The 21457-nt window shown below is 38.7% G+C and overlaps 1 pseudogene; it reads right to left on the bottom strand.

Annotated features, from left to right (window-relative positions):
• Positions 1–19292, bottom strand: part of LOC131808387 (protein FAM50A-like) — a 57356-nt pseudogene extending 38064 nt beyond the window's left edge.
• Between the last annotated feature and the right edge of the window lie 2165 nt (positions 19293–21457).

Genomic DNA, 21457 nt, shown 5'->3' with positions numbered 1-21457 from the left:
ACAGGACTTTTGACTTCTTTTGGAAGGAAGGGAGTGAGGACTACCTCATGCTCAGAGGAAGACCTGCTTACAATCTGCAAGGGGTTATGCCTCCTAATGTTAATGTAGGGGCTCTGGCTGTAGTCATAAACCTTGAGAAGGGGTCGAGAACTATGTCTATCCTCATTGCTCTGTTAATTATTACCAATGTTAAAACCAGTGCTCATAGCCCACTTTTAAATTTGGATGAGCTTCTTGTTTTCCTATGTAATTGATAGAGCAAAGATATTTGCATCATCACTTTACATTATAAATATGTCTTAAAGGGCATGGCAATTATTTAAAAATCAAACAAATGTTGGGGCACCTGCGTGGCTCAGTGGGTTAAAGCCTCTGCCTTCGGCTCAGGTCATGATCCCAGGGTCCTGGGATCGAGCCCCGCATCGGGCTCTCTGCTAGGCAGGGAGCCTGCTTCCTCCTCTCTCTCTGCCTGTCTCTCTCTCTGCCTACTTGTGATCTCTCTCTCTCTCTGTCAAATAAATAAATAAAATCTTTTAAAAAAATCAAACAAATGTTTTAAATATATGGTGGTTGTGCTTTCTCAAAGAACCCCCCCCCTTTTTTTTTAAAATTTTATTTATTTATTTGACAGAGAGAAATTACAAGTACACTGAGAGGCAGTTGTGGTTTTTGAAGTGTATTGTATAGAAATGAATCTTCATATAAGGTGTAAGAATCACCACATTTTTAAACTTGCAAACCCATGTGCATTAATGGAAAGACAGTTTTTTTTGAAGAGAAAAACTTGGACTTGAAGAGAAGAACTTTGGATTCATAGCACTGGCTTAGATCACAGTTCCTCCATGTGTTCTGTGGCTTTGAGTAAATTGCCCAACCTCTCTGAGCTTTATCGTCTTCTTCAGCTGCAAAATGGGACTAATGCATTTCCTATTACTTAGTTGAAGGCACCATGTAATACTGGCCTCTGTAAAGCAGGGAGCTGTGTAAGGGGATTGACCTGTCTGCCAGTGGTGGGAGAGCTCCGGCTTCCAGATGCAGGGTTATCCTTAGATGGTTCAGACAGAAATGGGTATCTTCCACTCCATGCAGCCAAAGTTGACTGGACTTGTCTTTTCCTTTAAAAAAGGGGGAATCATTCTGTAGGGGAGTTATTATTCACCTTGTTTTAGGAGAACCAGTAAAGGAAACTAATTATAAAACAAAAAAAAAAGTTGAAGAAGAATATATTTAAAGATTTTAAATAACTTCTCTGAGTTTTCACTATTTGTACAGTTGAAATAAATAAACTCTGAGGGGATGGAGAGTCCTGAGAAGAAAAGAAATATTTAGAAAGGGCCATGAGTACCTCAGTCATTATACCATAGACATGATTTAGCTAGAAGTCCTATTTGAGATATGTCTTTACACATCCATTGATATTGCTCTTGACAGGTTTTATAAAATGGTCAAATAGTGACCACTCCGTGGGGCTTCTATCTTGTAGCTTCCTTATAAAATCCATCTCAGAAGGACTTTTGTCTGTACTCTTGCATTTGCTGCCACCACTTGTGATCCATACAGTGCATTTGGGCTTTGAGTCTCTTAGGAGCATGTTGGTATGGTGATTCAGCTTGGCATTCTTCTTCATGATCTTGACCTCTCAGTCTCCTTTGGTTCTGGGAGCCAAGGTCTGGGAATCAGAACCTGCCCATGGCAACTGATAAAAGTTTTACTGGTTTCCTGGGCACCTGGCTGGCTTAGTCCGTAAAGAACATGACTCTTGATCTCAGGGTCATGGGTTTGAGCCCCACGCTGGAGTGTGAAGATTATTTAAAACAAAACTAAGAAGGAAGAAAGTTTACTGGTTTCTGAGGGAAATGAGGCTTCCTGAGGTTCTAGGCATTGATCACAGTGAGGATGGGTACAAAGAGTAGGGCATTCCTGGACATCAGCTCCTTTCCAGGATTGGAGGTAAAGGTGGAATCTATACATTAGGTTTTCTAAAAATTTGGTTTTGACCTGCTATTGGGCTATAAAATCAGTTTAATGGGTTGAGGCCATCATTTTTAAATGATTGAAAAAGAATAGAATAGCAAATAGAGTGCATTGCATGTGAGGCAAGGATAAATATTGTTTCTTGGAATTTTATGTGTGTGTGTGTATCTTTATCTATATCTTCATATGTGTAAACACCTACATATTCTGCATTGATATATAATAGAGAATGTTTTCTTTTAGGATGTGGCAAAATGTCTTTTAGCATGTAGCACATGGTAGAAAATGTTCAATTGTTACTACTTTTCATGACCAAAAAAAAAAAATTACAAAATTCATAATCCACAGAGTGATTTTATAAAGACCCATATGCACACGCATGCTCATATGTATGTGTGTGTGTGTGTGTGTGTACGTACCCCCCCACATGTGCACATACACACATATATTTAACTGCTTTTACCCAAAGCAATATACAAACCTGCCATCTTAAATTGCATAAAATGAATAAATTGAATAAAACCTGGTTGAAACTACCCCCTCCTTGGTTTTATAAACCCAAAGCTATCTAGGGAATTAGAATAGGGCTGTTCTGTCCCATCGCAAAGGCTGGAGTGGTTATTGGGATCCATTATTGGGATGGAATAGACCATGGATGGGGAAACTGACATCTAAAGGGAGGCATTCTTGGGGCACCTGGGTGGTTCAGGTGGTTAAGCGTCTGCCTTCGGCTCAGATCACGATCCCAGGAGCCTGGGATCAAGCCCCTTGTTGGGCTCCCTGCATGTCCCTCTCCCTCTGTCAGTTCCTTCTGCTTGTGCTCTCTGGCTCTCTCTCTCTGTCAAATAAATAAAATAAAATAATTTTTTAAAAATTTTTTTTAAAAGGAGGCTTTCTTGAGGCTCTCCCTGGTCATCCTGGAGTCAGAAAAAAGGACCTAGAAAAAGAGAAGGATTATAGGGAAAACAGCAAGTATCAAACATTGATAACATACCAACCCTGGGTTGGTACAGCTTTGTAGAAGTAGATAATGAAGGACAAAGAAGAAAAGATCTCTTTGCAATCAGTGGCATCATTTCTGTAAATTTCTAGATGAGGCATTTGTGCCACGATCCATCTGCCTAAATGCTACCGTGCTGGACCTTGTGAACGTGACAGGCTCAAGCTGCTGTTGCCATAATTAATCTGACAAGGTATCTACACTGAAAGAAGAGAAGGGTGCTTAGCCTGGTCCAATGGAGTATATCAATGAATAATGGGATGAAGCTAAGAGAAGGTAAAAATTGGTCTGAATATCAAGGAAAAAAATTACCTAACAGAAAGGTCTATTAGATAGTGAAGTGGTCTCTCCAGGGGGACAGTGGCAGGGCTGGTGGTGTTGGAATCATTTACAAGTTGGCTGTTGAAAGCCCCTGAGAATATGCTGTGGGGAACAGGGCTGAGTTGACAAGAGTGGACAAAATGACCTCAAAGGTCTTTTCCATCTTTAGTGTCTACGATTTTGCGATCGTCTGTTCTTCACTGACGCGCTCCAGCGCCAGCTACTCTCTGGGGCCTGAAACACATGAAATAATTGTTAGTAAGATATCCAGCGATGAAGCAGTTTTGAGAGAACCATTTGTTCTTGGCCATCTTTTTCCATTCAAAACTGGGTTGGAGAGAAATGAACAAGATAAAGGAAACAAGAAGAAATTGGAGTTTATTGTTCTCAAAACTGACAGTATTATTGTAGTCCGTATTCACTCACAATATTTGATCAAATGCAAAACTACTCTTACAGGTTGTATTTAAATCTGAAAGCAGTTTCTTTGGGACTAAGTTTTGTATTTTTCAACAGGTTGTTTTAGTATTGTACAGAAAGAGCGTGTTTTAGGGGTTGTTTAACAGATGAAACGAATTCTTGGATAAGCAGCATTGTTCCATCTGCAACATGGTTAGAACTCTTGCACATTTGCATTTCTGTGTTTCAGAATTATTCAGGCAATAAATTACTCAGGATGTCAACCTTATGCTGAAACAGAAATGACCTACTTTGTAAGGATCTCATGTATTTTAAATTTAACCTTGCGCCTTTTCTTCAACTGGGAACAGGAGAAAGTGAGTGAAGAATGGTGAAGTCCTGAGCTTTTAAGTATGATCACAAGGAAACCAAAAATAGCTGAAATGTATTGAGCTTTTACTATGTGCTAGACATTGTTTTAAGGATTTGATGTGCATTAACTCATTCATTTTCTTGCAGCAATCCAGAAGATAGGTGCTATTATTATAGCGGAGGAAACTGAGGTACAGAAGGGTTAAAACTCTTGTTTAAGGTCATAGAATCAGTGAGAGGTGGAGTTTGGATTTGAGCAGGTAGTCTGGATCCAAATCCTTATTATTCTATCACTTCTCTAAGTATAGCTCTTACTTTCTTCAGGAACATGATGGGGGCAGAGATTTGGTCTCTCTTGTTCATGGACGAACTTCTAGAGCCTAGAACAGTCCCTGACACATAGTAAGCACTCAGTGAATTTTGGCCAAAAGAACGAATCATATTGGCAATTCTGAGTTTTTCAAGGGCAAGTTCATCTATTCCAAATTTGCTGATTACAGGAACAAGGTATCTCTTTGTCTCTTTTCTCTTTATCTCAGCAATCTCTTAGCTTCATTTTCAGGGTGCCTTCCCTGACCCGTTGGAATAGATTAGCTACCTTTAGAACAGGGTTCAGAAATATTCTGCACTTCCCTGACATGGCAATTTCATACTTCTTTGTTATTATTTGTTTAGATGTTTATCTTCCTGGCTATGCTGTAAGCTCTCTGAAGGCAGGGTCTGTGTTTTACATACCACTATAACTCCAGACCCAGCACTGAACTGGGCACAAAAAGAGCTCTGCCTGTGGATGTCTGTCAAATGAACAATTGAAACAGGATGCTCTTTCCAACTTATTTTTCTACTTTTTATTTACACATAACTTCCGTAGTTTGTATTAGTTAACTCTTACAGCATAACATGTTACCTCAAAACCCAGTGGCTTAAAACAATAAGTATTTATTAACTCTTACAGTTTCTGCCAGTCAGAAATTTAGGAGTGGTTTTGCTGGATGGTTTTTACTCAGGGACTTTCATGAGGTTGGAGTCAGATGTCAGCTAGGGTATCCATCATCTGAAGGCTTGCCTGAGGCTGGAGGATCCACTTCTAAGATGGCTTCCTCACAGGTTTCTCATTGAGAGGCCTCAGGTACTTCTCACATGCGTTTCTCCATAGGACTGTTAGAGTGTGTTGATGATATGGCAGCTGGCTCTCTCCAGAATGAGTGATGTAAGAGAAGATGGTGGATGTTGCAATGATTATTATGATTTAACTTTGGAAGTCGTATACCACTGCATTCTGTTGGTCATATAGACTGGTCTTCATTCAGTGTGGGAGAAGACTCCACAAGGGCATGGATATCAGGAGGCAATGATCATGGGCAGCCTGATATTAGAGCTTGGTTGCCACACATACCATTTTACGTCTTTTTTTCCCATCAAGTCAGTGAGATGATATCCTTTTTTTACAGGTGTGGAAACTGAGGCTGACCATAACATGCCTAGGATCATACCTTGTACTGAAGTCTCCATTTATTCCCTCTAAGTTAAATGTTCTTTCAAACATATTGTAGCTATATGACTAACTAAATAAATTATATACAGCTTAGCAAATTCAAGATGTGAAAACCTAAGTAGCAAATTAGAAATGTTATTTGAGTGACAAAAAGATTCACCATACCACAGGATTACCTAATTTTCAAAATGATTCAGTTTATCAAAGGTGAGTTTTTATGTGACTTTTAGAGACACAATTGTTAGGTAATGAGAAGTATGATTTGAAAACTTGTGTGTCAGAAACACTCAGTCATATTAGATTGTGAGTTTCTTGAAGGCAGGGGTGGAGTCAGCCTTATCTTCCATCCTAACCCTGGGATCTAACCTAGAAGAAGCTTTCAACAAAAGTTTTTAAATAAAGAAATGATTATGGCAAAATACCTATAGCTACAGCTCCTTAAAACTTTTTTTGTATATGAGAAGTTGACATATTATTTAAAAAATACATTTTACTCTTATTTTATACTTAAGAGTCTGATTCCTACTGAGCTTTATATTACTAGACTACTTAGAACTTATTTGTATATTCGTACTGGCTTGATGTAACATGTTGTGAAATTTTTTATCCCTGCTGAGATATGAGGTTGAGACGTTTAATAAAAACAAAGAAAAATGTAAAAAGCCAAAATCTCATCTAAAGAATGGATGAAAGATCTGATTTTCAGAACATGTAGGTAAATGGAATGGTTCCTTTTTTTAGACTCAGCTGATCAAAACAATATAAATTTAAATAAAATATTTTCCATAGGAAAAAAAAGTACCCCTCTGCCCCCCAAATGCATTGTACTCGGGGTTGGAAGACTTAAAGAGATTCCACTCATTTTTATTTATTTTTAGGTAGCCAGGGGGCCTAATGTTTTCTGGTTTGAACAATATTGCTATTTGTAAAGATTTTCTAAGGGAAGGTGAACAGACATCCTTCTTTGGGATGATTCCTTACCAACTCTTGTCTGCCAAATTAGTGGATTGTCAGGTTTATGATAGTATGGTTGTAGGCATAAACTCACATAGAGGATCAAATTATGCAGGACAGAAATAAAAGATAAAAGGGTGTTGAATTTCATTGAACAACTGTAGTTAAGGATAGGAAGGTTAGCATTAGAATCCTGATCACGTTGATAGCCTGGTATGAATATTTTACAACTTTATACAGTTTACTTTTGTGATAGTAATAATGTAAGATGAATTCTGTTTATCCTAGTTCAGGTAGTATAGGTGCATATTTGCAAGTATAAATTTCTCAGCTAAGTTTTCTGCATGGATTTGTTATTAGTCATCCTTCTTTCTAAGTAGCCTGATTAGAGTCTAAGAGAAGCTTCTATAATAGGAAAGATAAATACATGCCATGTGAGATCATACCCATTCCTCACCCATGGCAGACATTTATTGTGAACCATTTTTTTCCTGAGTCATTGGTTGCTTTTTGTAAAAGAGCAAGAGATTGGCAAAATTAGAAGAGGTCAATATTATCACCCTTGAGGGGAACTGTATAACTAACAACAGAGAGAAAGTTGCCTTGATAAATCAATAACTAACTAGTTCTTGGCTAAAGATGGTAAATTAGACTCACCTGAGGGGGTTTTAAAGAAAACTTTTATGCAAGCTGTTGTGGCTTGTCATTTAATGTTTTGAATATAAGGGGAATGTCTAAGAATTTTTTAAAAATTTAGTCAAAATATTTTTAAAACAAAGAATAGCAGATTGGCTCTTATTTTTATACAAAATCTAGTCTTAAAAGGCACAGAAGATTAAAAATAGAAAGGACAATTGAGACCACTTATTCCTACTTTCTCCCCATTTATCATTGCAAAAATGAGACTCAAATTGGGGAACTGATTCACCTAAGGTCACAGAACTCATGAATGAAAACAGAGCAGCCAGGGAAATTGCTGCTATCTTACTTGGCCATTCTACTCATACCATCCAGTCTCTATAGTGAGGGTATGAAGTAAATAGATCTCAGAGTTTCTTCAATTCTAAATTATGTTTCTCTCTAACCCCTCATGAACTTTCTGATATTATGTATTTGTTTATATTCTGTACCCACTGTCTAGAATGTAAACTTCATGAGGGTTAGGTCTTTATCTGTTTTGTTCTCTACCATTTTACTATGATATTCCCTACATTTACTGAAGTACATTTTTAAAAGACAGATGTTACTGAGTGAATGGGTGGAGATGAGGCTCAGAATCTTTTTTAATCTCACACTTTACGCAACTGCCACCAATTAATTGGAGTTAGCTTTCTTGTAGCGTGTGGTGGACAGATTCTAAGGTCATCCTCATGATCCTCACCTCCTGGTGTTCACACCTTGTGTAATCCTCTCCCCTTGAGAGTAGAAGTGATCTGTGACTTGCTTCTATGGATAAAATGCAGCAGAGGTAGAGCAGTGTGTTTGATTACATGTAAGTGATTCTGTGCATGTGATTGCATTACATAAGATTATAATACCTGTCATGCTAAGAGACGTCCTCCCTTGCTGACTTTGAAGAGGCAAGCTGCCACCTTGTGAGTTGCTTGTGAAGAGGGCTACTTGGCAAGGAACTGGAGGTGGCATCTGGATAACTTCCCACAAGACACTGAGGCCCTCAGTTCAGCAGTCTGCAAGGAACTGAATGTTTCCGACAACCACGTGAGCCTGGAAGTAGATCCTTCTCCAGTCAAGGTTCATATAAGACCCCAACCTTGACAGCATCTTGATTGTAGCCTTAGAGAGGATCCACGGAAACCATGCCTGAACTCTTGATCTGTAGATGCTCTGAGGTAGTAAATGTGTGTGTGTGTTATTAAATAAGTGTTTTAGGCTGCTGTTTATTGTAATTTGTTATCTAGCTGTAGGTAATTAACACATAACCACCCATTTAGATATATTTCTTTCATTTGGATATCCACAAAATAGAACTCTAAACCAGATTTGGAGTACTCTGAATTAAATATTACAATCTAGTAGAAAATGAAACTCTCTTTCGAAAGTGAAAAGGTTTGGTTTCTGGCTTGGGTTCTGTTAAATCTATAGGGCCACAGCATTCACATCTTTATAATCTGCTGGTGCTTACTCATTGCTTGTTTGTGGAAGTCAGAGTTCTCCTTTTTTTTACTTCTTAGTCAGTTGCCTGCATACCAATGAATTACTAAGACAGGCTGGCTTCAAGGCAGGGGGAGCATATCTAAGTATCTCTGTTTATATTAAAAATGGTTCTTAACATTTTAACTGTTATATTGATTACTTAAAGTCTATATTATAAATGAGGCAATAGGTTGGTAACCAAAGATGCCACTCTCTAAAAATATCCTTTTATTATTTTTTTTAATTTTAAAAAACTTTTTATTTTTTTCCCATTTTATTTTCTTTTCAGTGTTCCAAAATTCATTGCTTATGCACCACTCCCAGTGCTCCATGCAATACGTGCCCTCCATAATACCACCAGGCTCACCCAGTACCCCCCCCAGCCCCCTCCATTTGTTTCTCAGAGTCCACAGTCTCTCATGGTTTGTCTCCCCCTCCAATTTCCCCCAATTCCCTTCTCCTTTCCATCTCCCAATGTCCTCTGAGTTATTCCTTATGCTCCAGAAGTAAGTGAAACCATATGATACTTGACTCTCTCTGCTTGACTTATTTTATTCAGCATAATCTCTTCCAGTACCATCCATATTGATACAAAAGTTGGGTATTCATTCTTTCTGATGGAGGCATAATACTCCATTGTATATATCGACCATATCTTCTTCATCCATTTGTCCATTGAAGGTCATCTTGGTTCTTTCCACAGTTTGGTGACTGTCCATTGCTGCTATGAACATTGGGGTGCAGATGGCCCTTCTTTTCACTACATCTATATCTTTGGGGTAAATACCCAGTAGTGCACTGCAGCATCATACGGTAGCTCTATTTTTAATTTCTTAAGGAATTGCCACACTATTTTCCAAAGTGGCTGCACCAACTTGCATTCCCACCAACAGTGTAAGAGGATTCCCCTTTTTCTACATCCTCTCCAATACATGTTGTTTACTGCCTTGTTGATTTTGGCCATTCTAACTGGTGTTAGGTGATATCTTAATCTGGTTTTGATTTGAATCTCCCTGATGGCTAATGATGATGAACATTTTTTCATGTGTCTGTTACCCATTTGCATGTCTTCTTTGGACAAGTGTCTGTTCATGTCTTCTGCCCATTTTTGACATGATTATCTATTCTGCGTGTGTTGAGCTTGAGGAGTTCTTTTTTTTTTTTTTTTAAAGATTTTATTTATTTATTTGACAGACAGAGATCACAAGTAGGCAGAGAGGCAGACAGAGAGAGAGGAGGAAGCAGGCTCCTTGCAGAGCAGAGAGCCCAATGTGGGGCTCGATCCCAGGACCCTGGGAATCATGACCTGAGCCGAAGGCAGAGCCTTTAACCCACTGAGCCACCCAGGCACCCCTTGAGGAGTTCTTTATAGATCTTGGATATCAGCCCTTTATCTGTAGTGTCATTTGCGAATATCTTCGCGCATTCCGTGGGTTGCCTCTTTGTTTTGTTGACTATTTCCTTTGCTGTGCAGAAGCTTTTGATCTTGATGAAGTCCCAAAAGTTCATTTTTGCTTTTGTTTCCTTTGCCTTTGGAGACATGTCTTGAAAGAAGTTGCTGTGACCAGTGTCGAAGAGGTTACTAAGTATGTTCTTCTCTAGGATTTCGATAGATTCCTGCCTCACGTTGAGGTCTTTTATCCTTTTCAAGTTTATTATTGTGTATGGTGTAAGAGAATGGTAGAGTTTCATTCTTCTACACATAGCTGTCCAATTTTCCCAGCACCACTTATTGAAGAGACTGTCTTTTTTCCACTGTATATATTTTCCTGCTTTGTTGAAGGTTATTTGACCATACAGTTGAAGGTCCATAACTGGGCTCTTCATTCTGTTCCGCTGGCCTATGTGTCTGTTTCTGTGCCAGTACCATTCTGTCTTGGTGATCACAGCTTTGTAGTAAAGCTTGAGATCAGGCAACATGATGCCCCCAGTTTTGTTTTTCTTTTTCAACATTTCCTTAACAATTCGGGGTCTCTTCTGGTTCTATACAAATTTTAGGATTGCCTGTTCCAGCTCTTTGAAAAATGTCAGTGGAATTTTGATCAGGATGGCATTGAAAGTATAGATTGCTCTAGGCAGTATAGACATTTTAATAATGTTTATTCTTCTGATCCATGAACATGGAATGGTCTTCTGTATCTTTGTGTCTTCTTCAGTTTCTTTCATGAGTGTTCAGTTTCTTTCATGAGTTCCTCAAGTACATGGAACTTTCTCCAGAATAGACCACATACTGGGTCACAAATCAGGGTTCAACCGACACTAAAAGATTGAGATTGTTATTCCCTACATATTCTCAAACCACAGTGCTTTGAAATTGGAACTCAACCACATGAAAAAGTTTGGAAGGAATTGAAACACTTGGAAGCTAAAGACCACCCTGCTTAAGAATGTTTGGATCAACCAGGAAATCAAAGAAACAATTCATGGAAACCAATGAGAATGAAGACACTTCTGTCCAAAACCTATGGGATACAGCAAAGGCGATCCTAAGGGGGAAGTACATAGCCATCCAAGTCTCCCTCAAAAAAACTGAAAATCCAGAATATACCAGCTCTCTTTATACCTTAACTGGAGAATCAACAACAAATTAAGCCAACCCCACATACAAGAAGGGAAATAATCAAGATTAGAGCAGAGATTGAGATAGAAACTAGAGACACAGTAGAACACATCAACAGAACTAGAAGCTGTTTTTTGGAAAGAATCTGTAAGATCGGTAAGCCATTGGCCAAACCCATCCAAAAGAAAAGAGAGAGGACCCAAATTAATAAAATTATGAAGGAAAAGGGAGAGATCACGACTAAAACCAAGGAAAAAGAAACAGTCATCAGAAATTGTTATCAACTGTTATATGCCAGTAAGTTAAGCAACCTAGAAGAAATGGATGCATTCCTGGAAACCTATAAACTTCCAAAACTGAATCAGGAATAAATTGACAACCTGAATAGACCAGTATCTAGTAACAAGATTGAGGCAGTGATCAAAAACGTCCCAAGACACAAGATCCCAGGGTCTGACGGATTCCCCGGAGAATTCTACCAAGCATTCAAAGAAGAAATAATACCTATTCTCCTGAAGCTGTTTCAAGAAATAGAAACAGAACGCACACTTGCAGACTCTTTTTATGAAGCCAACATTACCCTGAATGAAGTCAATGGCAATGAAGTCAAACTCTGTCTTCATAGATGACATAATACTTTATGTGGAAACCCAAAAGCCTACACCCCCAAACTACTATAACTCATACAGCAATTCAGTAATGTGGCAGGATACAAAATCTATGATACAGAAATCAGCTGCTTTCTTATACACTAACAACGAAAATATAGAAAGGGAAATTAGAGAATTGATTTCATTTACAATAATAGCAAGAACCATAAGATACCTGGGAATAAACCTAATCAAAGAGGTAAAAATGTTTTTTTATTTAGAATGATTTGTCTTTGTAGACAGTGTGTTAGTGTTAATGAAAACCCTTAAAAAATGCAGTCAAGTAATTTTTATGAGTGTACATGATCTTAATGATTTTTATCATTGAATTTTGTGGGCTTGGCAGTTTTCTTTGTGCAGTGAAATTGTGCTTTTGCATTTCATAGCCAAATAGAAATAAAATAGATCATGCATAATTTTGCATTGTCCTTGTCCTCTCTGTTTTTATGAGTAATTGATGATATCAATATCTTTTACTTTACAAAATCATTGCTGTTTAGTGAAATTGGCTTTATATCAAATCTCATTTTTCCAACTGATTCCATAGAATTTTACTTGGATAGCCATAAAAAAAGTCACCAAATGGTGAGTTGAAAATGTTACAATGCTAACATGGTGTTCAGGTCTTTGGGCTCCTTGAGATATATTGGGTGTGCTTTTGCAATTATTTTAGAATTACAAGACACTTGGCAGCTCTTTCCTATTATCACATCATTTATCTCTACCTACTTTAGACCAAGGAATACATTTTACTTTGGGGAATGCCCTTTTTCTGATCAAAAGCACCCAGAACTTAGCCCTTCTTCTTCCTCATTTTTTATTGAGGTATAATTGACATATAACATTATATTGATTTCAGATGTACAACATAATGATTTGATATTTGTGTATATACTAAAAAAGTATATACTTACTGTCAACACAGTAAGTCTAGTTATCCTCATGTCAACAAAGTTGCATTTTTTTGTGATGAGAACTTTTAAGATTCACTTTTTTAGCAACTTTCATGTATGTGGTACAATATTATTGACTGTAGTCACTGTATTGTACATTACATCCCCATGGTTTATCTGTTTCATAACTGGAAGCTTATACCTTTTTTAAAAAAAATTTTTATTTTTTATAAACATATATTTTTATCCGCAGGGGTACAGGTCTGTGAATCACCAGGTTTACACACTTCACAGTACTCACCAAAGCACATACCCTCCCCAATGTCCATAATCCCACCCCCTTCTCCCAAACCCCCTCCCCCCAGCAACCCTCAGTTTGTTTTGTGAGATTAAGAGTCACTTATGGTTTGTCTCCCTCCCAATTCCATCTTGTTTCATTGATTCTTCTCGTACCCACTTAAGCCCCCATGTTGCATCACCACTTCCTCATATCAGGGAGATCATATGATAGTTGTGGTTCTCTGCTTGACTTATTTCGCTAAGCATGATACGCTCTAGTTCCATCCATGTTGTCGCAAATGGCAAGATTTCATTTCTTTTGATGGCTGCATAGTATTCCATTGTGTATATATACCACATCTTCTTGATCCATTCATCTGTTGATGTTCATCTGTTGATGGACATCTAGGTTCTTTCCATAGTTTGGCTATTGTGGACATTGCTGCTACGTTTGTTAGGGTAAATACCCAGTAGTGCAATTGCTGGGTCATAGGGCAGTTCTATTTTCAACATTTTGAGGAACCTCCATGCTGTTTTCCAGAGTGGCTGCACCAGCTTGCATTCCCACCAACAGTGGAGGAGGGTTCCCCTTTCTCCGCATCCTCGCCAGCATCTGTCATTTCCTGACTTGTTGATTTTAGCCATTCTGATTGGTGTGAGGTGATATCTCATTGTGGTTTTGATTTGTATTTATCTGATGCTGAGTGATATGGAGCACTTTTTCATGTGTCTGTTGGCCATCTGGATGTCTTCTTTGCAGAAATGTCTGTTCATGTCCTCTGCCCATTTCTTGATTGGATTATTTGTTCTTTGGGTGTTGAGTTTGCTAAGTTCTTTATAGATTCTGGACACTAGTCCTTTATCTGATATGCCGTTTGCAAATATCTTCTCCCATTCTGTCAGTTGTCTTTTGATTTTGTTAACTGTTTCCTTTGCTGTGCAAAAGATTTTGATCTTGATGAAATCCCAATAGTTCATTTTTGCCCTTGCTTCCCTTGCCTTTGGCGCTGTTCCTAGGAAGATGTTGCTGTGACTGAGGTTGAAGAGGTTGCTGCCTGTGTTCTCCTCAAGGATTTTGATGGATTCCTTTCACACATTGAGGTCCTTCATCCATTTTGAGTCTATTTTTGTGTGTGGTGTAAGGAAATTGTCCAATTTCATTTTTCTGCATGTGGCTGTCCAATTTTCCCAGCACCATTTATTGAAGAGGCTGTCTTTTTTCCATTGGACAGTCTTTCCTACTTTGTCGAAGATTAGTTGACTGTAGATTTGAGGGTCTATTTCTGGGCTCTCTATTCTGTTCTATTGATCTATGTGTCTGTTTTTGTGCCAGTACCATGCTGTCTTGATGATGACAGCTTTGTAATAGAGCTTGAAGTCCGGAATTGTGATGCCACCACCTTTGGCTTTCTTTTTCAATATCCCTTTGGCTATTCGAGGTCTTTTCTGGTTCCATATAAATTTTAGAATTATTTGTTCCATTTCTTTGAACAAGATGGATGGTACTTTGATAGGAATTGCATTAAATGTGTAGATTGCTTTAGGTAGCATAGACATTTTCACAATTTATTTATTATTTATTTAATTATTTATTCTTCCAATCCAGGAGCATGGAACATTTTCCATTTCTCTGTGTTTTCCTCAATTTCTTTCATGAGTACTTTATAGTTTTCTGAGTATAGATTATGTGCCTCTTTGGTTATGTTTATTCCTAGGTATCTTATGGTTTTGGGTGCAATTGTAAATGGGATTGACTCCTTAATTTCTCTTTCTTCTGTCTTGTTGTTGGTGTAGAGAAATGCAACTGATTTCTGTGCATTGATTTTATATCCTGACACTTTACTGAATTCCTGTATAAGTTCTAGCAGTTTTGGAGTGGAGTCTTTTGGGTTTTCCACATATAGTATCATATCATCTGCGAAGAGTGATAATTTGATTTCTTCTTTGCCAATTTGGATGCCTTTAATTTCCTTTTGTTGTCTGATTGCTGAGGCTAGGACCTCTAGTACTATGTTGAATAGCAGTGGTGATAATGGGCATCCCTGCCGTGTTCCTGACCTTAGCGGAAAAGCTTTCAGTTTTTCTCCATTGAGAATGATATTTGCGGTGGGTTTTTCATAGATGGCTTTGATGATATTGAGGTATGTGCCCTCTATCCCTACACTTTGAAGAGTTTTGATCAGGAAGGGATGCTGTACTTTGTCAAATGCTTTTTCAGCATCTATTAAGAGTATCATATGGTTCTTGTTCTTTCTTTTATTGATGTGTTGTATCACATTGACTGATTTGCGGATGTTGAACCAACCTTGCAGCCCTGGAATAAATCCCACTTGGTCGTGGTGAATAATCCTTTTAACGTACTGTTGAATCCTATTGGCTAGTATTTTGTTGAGTATTTTCGCATCTGTGTTCATCAAGGATATTGGTCTATAGCTCTCTTTTTTGATGGGATCCTTGTCTGGTTTTGGGATCAAGGTGATGCTGGCCTCATAAAATGAGTTTGGAAGTTTTCCTTCCATTTCTATTTTTTGGAACAGTTTCAGGAGAATAGGAATTAGTTCTTCTTTAAATGTTTGGTAGAATTCCCCCGGGAAGCCATCTGGCCCTGGGCTTTTGTTTGTTTGGAGATTTTTAATGACTGTTTCAATCTCCTTACTGGTTATGGGTCTGTTCAGGCTTTCTATTTCTTCCTGGTTCAGTTGTGGTAGTTTATATGTTTCTAGGAATGCATCCATTTCTTCCCGATTGTCAAATTTGTTGGCGTAGAGTTGCTCGTTATATGTTCTTATAATAGTTTGTATTTCTTTGGTGTTAGTTGTGATCTCTCCTCTTTAATTCATGATTTTATTTATTTGGGTCCTTTCTCTCTTCTTTTTGATAAGTCGGGCCAGTGGTTTATCAATTTTATTAATTCTTTCAAAGAACCAGCTCCTAATTTCGTTGATTTGTTCTATTGTTTTTTTGGTTTCTATTTCATTGATTTCTGCTCTGATCTTTATGATTTCTCTTCTCCTGCTGGGCTTAGGGTTTCTTTCTTGTTCTTTCTCCAGCTCCTTTAGGTGTAGGGTTAGGTTGTGTACCTGAGACCTTTCTTGTTTCTTGAGAAAGGCTTGTACCACTATATATTTTCCTCTCAGGACTGCCTTTGTTGTTTCCCACAGATTTTGAACCGTTGTATTTTCATTATCATTTGTTTCCATGATTTTTTTCAATTCTTCTTCAATTTCCCGGTTGACCCATTCATTCTTTAGAAGGATGCTGTTTAGTCTCCATGTATTTGGGTTCTTTTTCCAAACTTCCTTTTGTGGTTGAGTTCTAGCTTTAGAGCATTGTGGTCTGAAAATATTCAGGGAATGATCCCAATCTTTTGATACCGGTTGAGTCCTGATTTAGGACCGAGGATGTGATCTATTCTGGAGAATGTTCCATGTGCACTAGAGAAGAATGTGTATTCTGTTGCTTTGGGATGAAATGTTCTGAATATATCTGTGATGTCCATCTGGTCCAGTGTGTCGTTTAAGGCCTTTATTTCCTTGCTGATCTTTTGCTTGGATGATCTGTCCATTTCAGTGAGGGGAGTGTTAAAGTCCCCTACTATTATTGTATTATTGTTGATGTGTTTCTTTGATTTTGTTATTAATTGGTTTATATAGTTGGCTGCTCCCACGTTGGGGGCATAGATATTTAAAATTGTTAGATCTTCTTGTTGGACAGACCCTTTGAGTATGATATAGTGTCCTTCCTCATCTCTTATTATAGTCTTTGGCTTAAAATCTAATTGATCTGATATAAGGATTGCCACTCCTGCTTTCTTCTGATGTCCATTAGCATGGTAAATTCTTTTCCACCCCCTCACTTTAAATCTGGAGGTGTCTTCGGGCTTAAAATGAGTTTCTTGGAGGCAACATATAGATGGGTTTTGTTTTTTTATCCATTCTGATACCCTGTGTCTTTTGACTGGGGCATTTAGCCCATTAACATTCAGGGTAACTACTGAGAGATATGAATTTAGTACCATTGTATTGCCTGTAAGGTGACTGTTACTGTATATGGTCTCTGTTCCTTTCTGATCTACCACTTGTAGGCTCTCTCTTTGCTTAGAGGACCCCTTTCAATATTTCCTGTAGAGCTGGTTTGGTGTTTGCAAATTCTTTCAGTTTTTGTTTGTCCTGGAAGCTTTTAATCTCTCCTTCTATTTTCAATGATAGCCTAGCTGGATATAGTATTCTTGGCTGCATGTTTTTCTCGTTTAGTGCTCTGAAAATATCATGCCAGCTCTTTCTGGCCTGCCAGGTCTCTGTGGATAAGTCAGCTGCCAATCTAGTATTTTTACCATGGTATGTTACAGACTTCTTTTCCCGGGCTGCTTTCAGGATTTTCTCTTTGTCACTGAGACTTGTAAATTTTACTATTAGGTGACGGGGTGTGGGCCTATTCTTATTGATTTTGAGGGGCGTTCTCTGAATCTCCTGAAGTTTGATGCTCGTTCCCTTTGCCATATTGGGGAAATTCTCCCCAATAATTCTCTCCAGTATACCTTCTGCTCCCCTCTCTCTTTCTTCTTCTTCTGGAATCCCAATTATTCTAATGTTGTTTCTTCTTATGGTGTCATTTATCTCTCGAATTCTCCCCTCGTGGTCCAGTAGCTGTTTGTCCCTCTTTTGCTCGCTTCTTTATTCTCTGTCATTTGGTCTTCTATATTGCTAATTCTTTCTTCTGTCTCATTTATCCTAGCAGTGAGAGCCTCCATTTTTGATTGCACCTCATTAATAGCTTTTTTGATGTCAACTTGGTTAGATTTTAGTTCTTTTATTTCTCCAGAAAGGGCTTTTATATCTCCCGAGAGGGTTTCTCTAATATCTTCCATGCCTTTTTCGAGCCCGGCTACAACCTTGAGAATTGTCATTCTGAACTCTAGATCTGACATATTACCGATGTCTGTATTGATGAGGTCCCTAGCCTTCGGTACTGCCTCTTGTTCTTTTTTTTGTGGTGTATTTTTCCGTCTTGTCATTTTATCCAGTAAGAGTATATGAATGAGCAAGTAAAATACTAAAAGGGTGGCAACAACCCCAGGAAAATATGCTTTAACCAAATCAGAAGAGATCCCAAATTGTGAGGGGGGAGAAAGGGGATAAAAAGAGGTTCAAAAAGGAAGAAAGAAAAAAAAAAAGAAAAAAAAAAAAGAAAAGAATTTTTTTAAAAAAAGAAAACGAATAAAGAAAAATATAAAAAAGAAAAAATATATTAGATAAACTAGTTAAAAAACGTTAAAAAAGAAAAGGGTAAAAGTTAAAAAAATTTTACCAGATGGTGAGAAAAAAAAAACAAAAAATGAAAAAGATAAAATCCACCCCCGCCAACCTGAGCTCGCTGAAGTCTTTGCGCAGGATCTCCAGTGCCTTCTGCAGGAACTGCTGCATTGTGTTGCCCTTTTTCATCTTCACCGACCGCCCCCAGAGCCATCCCAGTAACTGAAGGTGATTTCGATCTCCTCACTCTTGATCTTCTCCTGCTTGGCCTCCCTCTCCTGACGCAGCTCTTCCCGGAGCCGGTTCTCCTCTTCCTCGCGGTCTGGTCAGGTAGGAAGCTGGTGTCCACATCAGGGTTCTTCCCCAGTTTCCTCTTCTTTGTGGTGACCTCTTCCCTCTCCAGCTCCTCCTCGTAGGAGGCCGCCTCCTCCTCTTCGTCGCCCGCCTCCTCCTCTTCCTCCAGGGTGAAGGACAGGCTGGAGACCTTGCGCTTGGCCTCCTGCTTGCGCTCCTTCTCTCGCAGCTTCTCCAGCTTCAGCTGTAGCTCCTTCGACTGCTCTTTCTTTGCCAGTTGCTTCTCCCTCTCCTTCACCAGGGCCTCATGCTTGGCCTTCATGTCATTCAGGGTCACGAGACCAACGGTGCTAGACTTGAGGTCCTTCACCAGGGCCTCATGCTTGGCCTTCATGTCATTCAGGGTCACGAGACCAACGGTGCTAGACTTGAGCTCCGCCTCCAGGGCGTCGTAGTGAGCGGAGAACTTCTTGTCGATGTTCGATTTCATGATGTTCTCCTCCGCGATCTGCTGCTTCATCTGCTCCATCTGCTCGCACTGCTTCTCCCTCTTCTTCATCAGGTGCATGGCGCGGCCTGCTTCGCACGCGGCGCCCTTGTATTGAGCCATGGCGGCGGCGGCGGCGGCGGCAACGACGGTAACAGCGACAGTGGCCTGGTGGAGTCTCAACGGCTGCAAACGGCAGCAGCCGAGCAGTCAGCTGACGTCCCGGAAGCTTATACCTTTTGACCTCTTTCACTTATTTCATCTATCTCCCAACACCTCTTCTGGCAACCACCAACCTATTCTCCGTATCTATTAGTTAAGTTTTGTTTGTTTGGTTTTTAAAATTTGACATATAAGTATAATTCTATGGTATTTGTCTTTTTCTGACTTAATTCACTTAGCATAATACTTTCAAGGTCCATTCATGTTGTTGCAAATGGGAAAGTTTCATTCTTTTTTATGGCTAAGTTATATTCCATTGTGTGTATATTGCCACATCTTTTTATCTATCTATTAATGGACACTTAGGTTGTTTCCATATCTTCACTATTGTGAATAATGCTGCAGTGCATATATTTTTTCTAATTAGTGTTGTTTTCTCTTTTTTTTAAAGATTTATTTATTTTAGAGAGGGAGAGAACAAGTTGAGGGAGGAGTAGAAGGAGAGGGAGAGAGAATTCTCAAGCAGACCCCCTGCTGAATGTGGTACCTGATGCAGCTGGGCTCTATCCCAGACTTTGAGATCATGACCTGAGGCAAAATCAAGAGCAGGGTGCCTAATCAACTGAGCCATCCAGGTGTCTCAGTGTTTTTGTTTTCTTTGGATAAATACCTAGAGGTAGAATTGCTTGATTATATGGTAGTTCTATTTTTATTTCCTGAGTAACTTTCATACTATTTTCCATAGTGGCTGCAACAATTTGCATTTCCATCAGCAGGGCACAAGGGTTCCCTTTTCGCCACATCATTGCCAGTGCTTATTTCTTGGCTTTTTGATAGTAGTCATTCTAACAAGTGTAAGGTAGTATCTCATTTTTGCATTTACATTTTCTTGATGATCATTGATGTTTAGCATCTTTTCTTCTGTCTGTTGGTCATCTGTAGGTCTTTGTAAAAATATCTGTTCAGGTTCTCTACCCATTTTTAAGTCATGTTATTTTTATTTATTTATTTATTTTGGTATTCAATTGTATGGGTTCTTTATATATTTTGGATATTAACTACTTTATGGATAAAGGATTTGCAAATATCTTCTCCAATTCAGTAGGTTGCCTAGAACTCAGCCCTCAGGCTTCCTTAACCAGGCGTATTTTCTTTTTTTTTTTAGATTTTATTTATTTGACAGACAGAGATCACAAGTAGGCAGAGAGGCAGGCAGAGAGAGAGGAGGAAGCAGGCTCCCTGCTGAGCAGAGAGCCCGATGCGGGGCTCGATCCCAGGACCCTGGGATCATGACCTGAGCTGAAGGCAGAGGCTTTAACCCACTGAGCCACCCAGGTGCCCCGCCAGGCGTATTTTCAATGCAGAAGAGAGCTAGCCTGCAATACCTGATTCTACCATTAGGTGCTGCTCTTTAACATATAATATTTTGCATAGTGGTTTTGTTTGTTTGTTTTTGTTTTTTTCCCCTTTTCCTCCCCAAATTAATTTGAGGGTACGAAAGCACATCATGCTTTCTTATTGCATATTAAGATTTTGAAACTTTTTAAAAAAATACTTTATTTGAGAGAGAGAGAGTGCTTGAGAAAGCGCAAGTGGAACAGAGGGGCAGAGGGAGAGAGAGAGAGATGGGCTCCTGGCTGAGCAGGGAGCCCAATGTGGGGTTCAGTCCCAGCACCCTGGGATCATGACCAAGCTGAAGGCAGACTTAACTGACTGAGCCACCCATATGCCTTGGATTTTGATACGTTTTTATTAGAACTGTTAGCTTTTCTAAATAAATTGGAAGCTAACCACCCTAACCTGAAAATTTCCCAAGTGAGATATTTAAGTTCTCATAAAATAAATTAGTGAGCTATCCTAGTGATGGTATAAAACTTCACTTTTACAGAATAAGTCTCTTTAAAAAAGTAAAAAAAAAAAAATCTTTCTTGTGTGAAAGTTTATTACTCACATTCCCAAAATGAGTAACTTGGGAATTATCTTTGAATTTTTTATTGCCCAAATTCTTACTTTTTAAAAGTAAACTAGAAATTATCTAGATATTTTGGTTTCACTGGTAGCTGCATAAATTTTTCAGGTACAATTGAATTTTTTGAAAAAGGAAACATATTATGCTTTTTTTTGTTGTTTTATACAAAATAGAAGATAGAGAAGAAAGAACATTATTGAATGGGTGATACTTCGATCTTTGTACTTCTATATCAGATAAGG

This window comes from Mustela lutreola, chromosome 9 (assembly GCF_030435805.1).
Source record: "Mustela lutreola isolate mMusLut2 chromosome 9, mMusLut2.pri, whole genome shotgun sequence".
Classification (NCBI taxonomy): domain Eukaryota; kingdom Metazoa; phylum Chordata; class Mammalia; order Carnivora; family Mustelidae; genus Mustela; species Mustela lutreola.
Note: the sequence above shows the minus strand (reverse complement) of the source record. Positions and strands in the feature narration are given on the sequence as shown.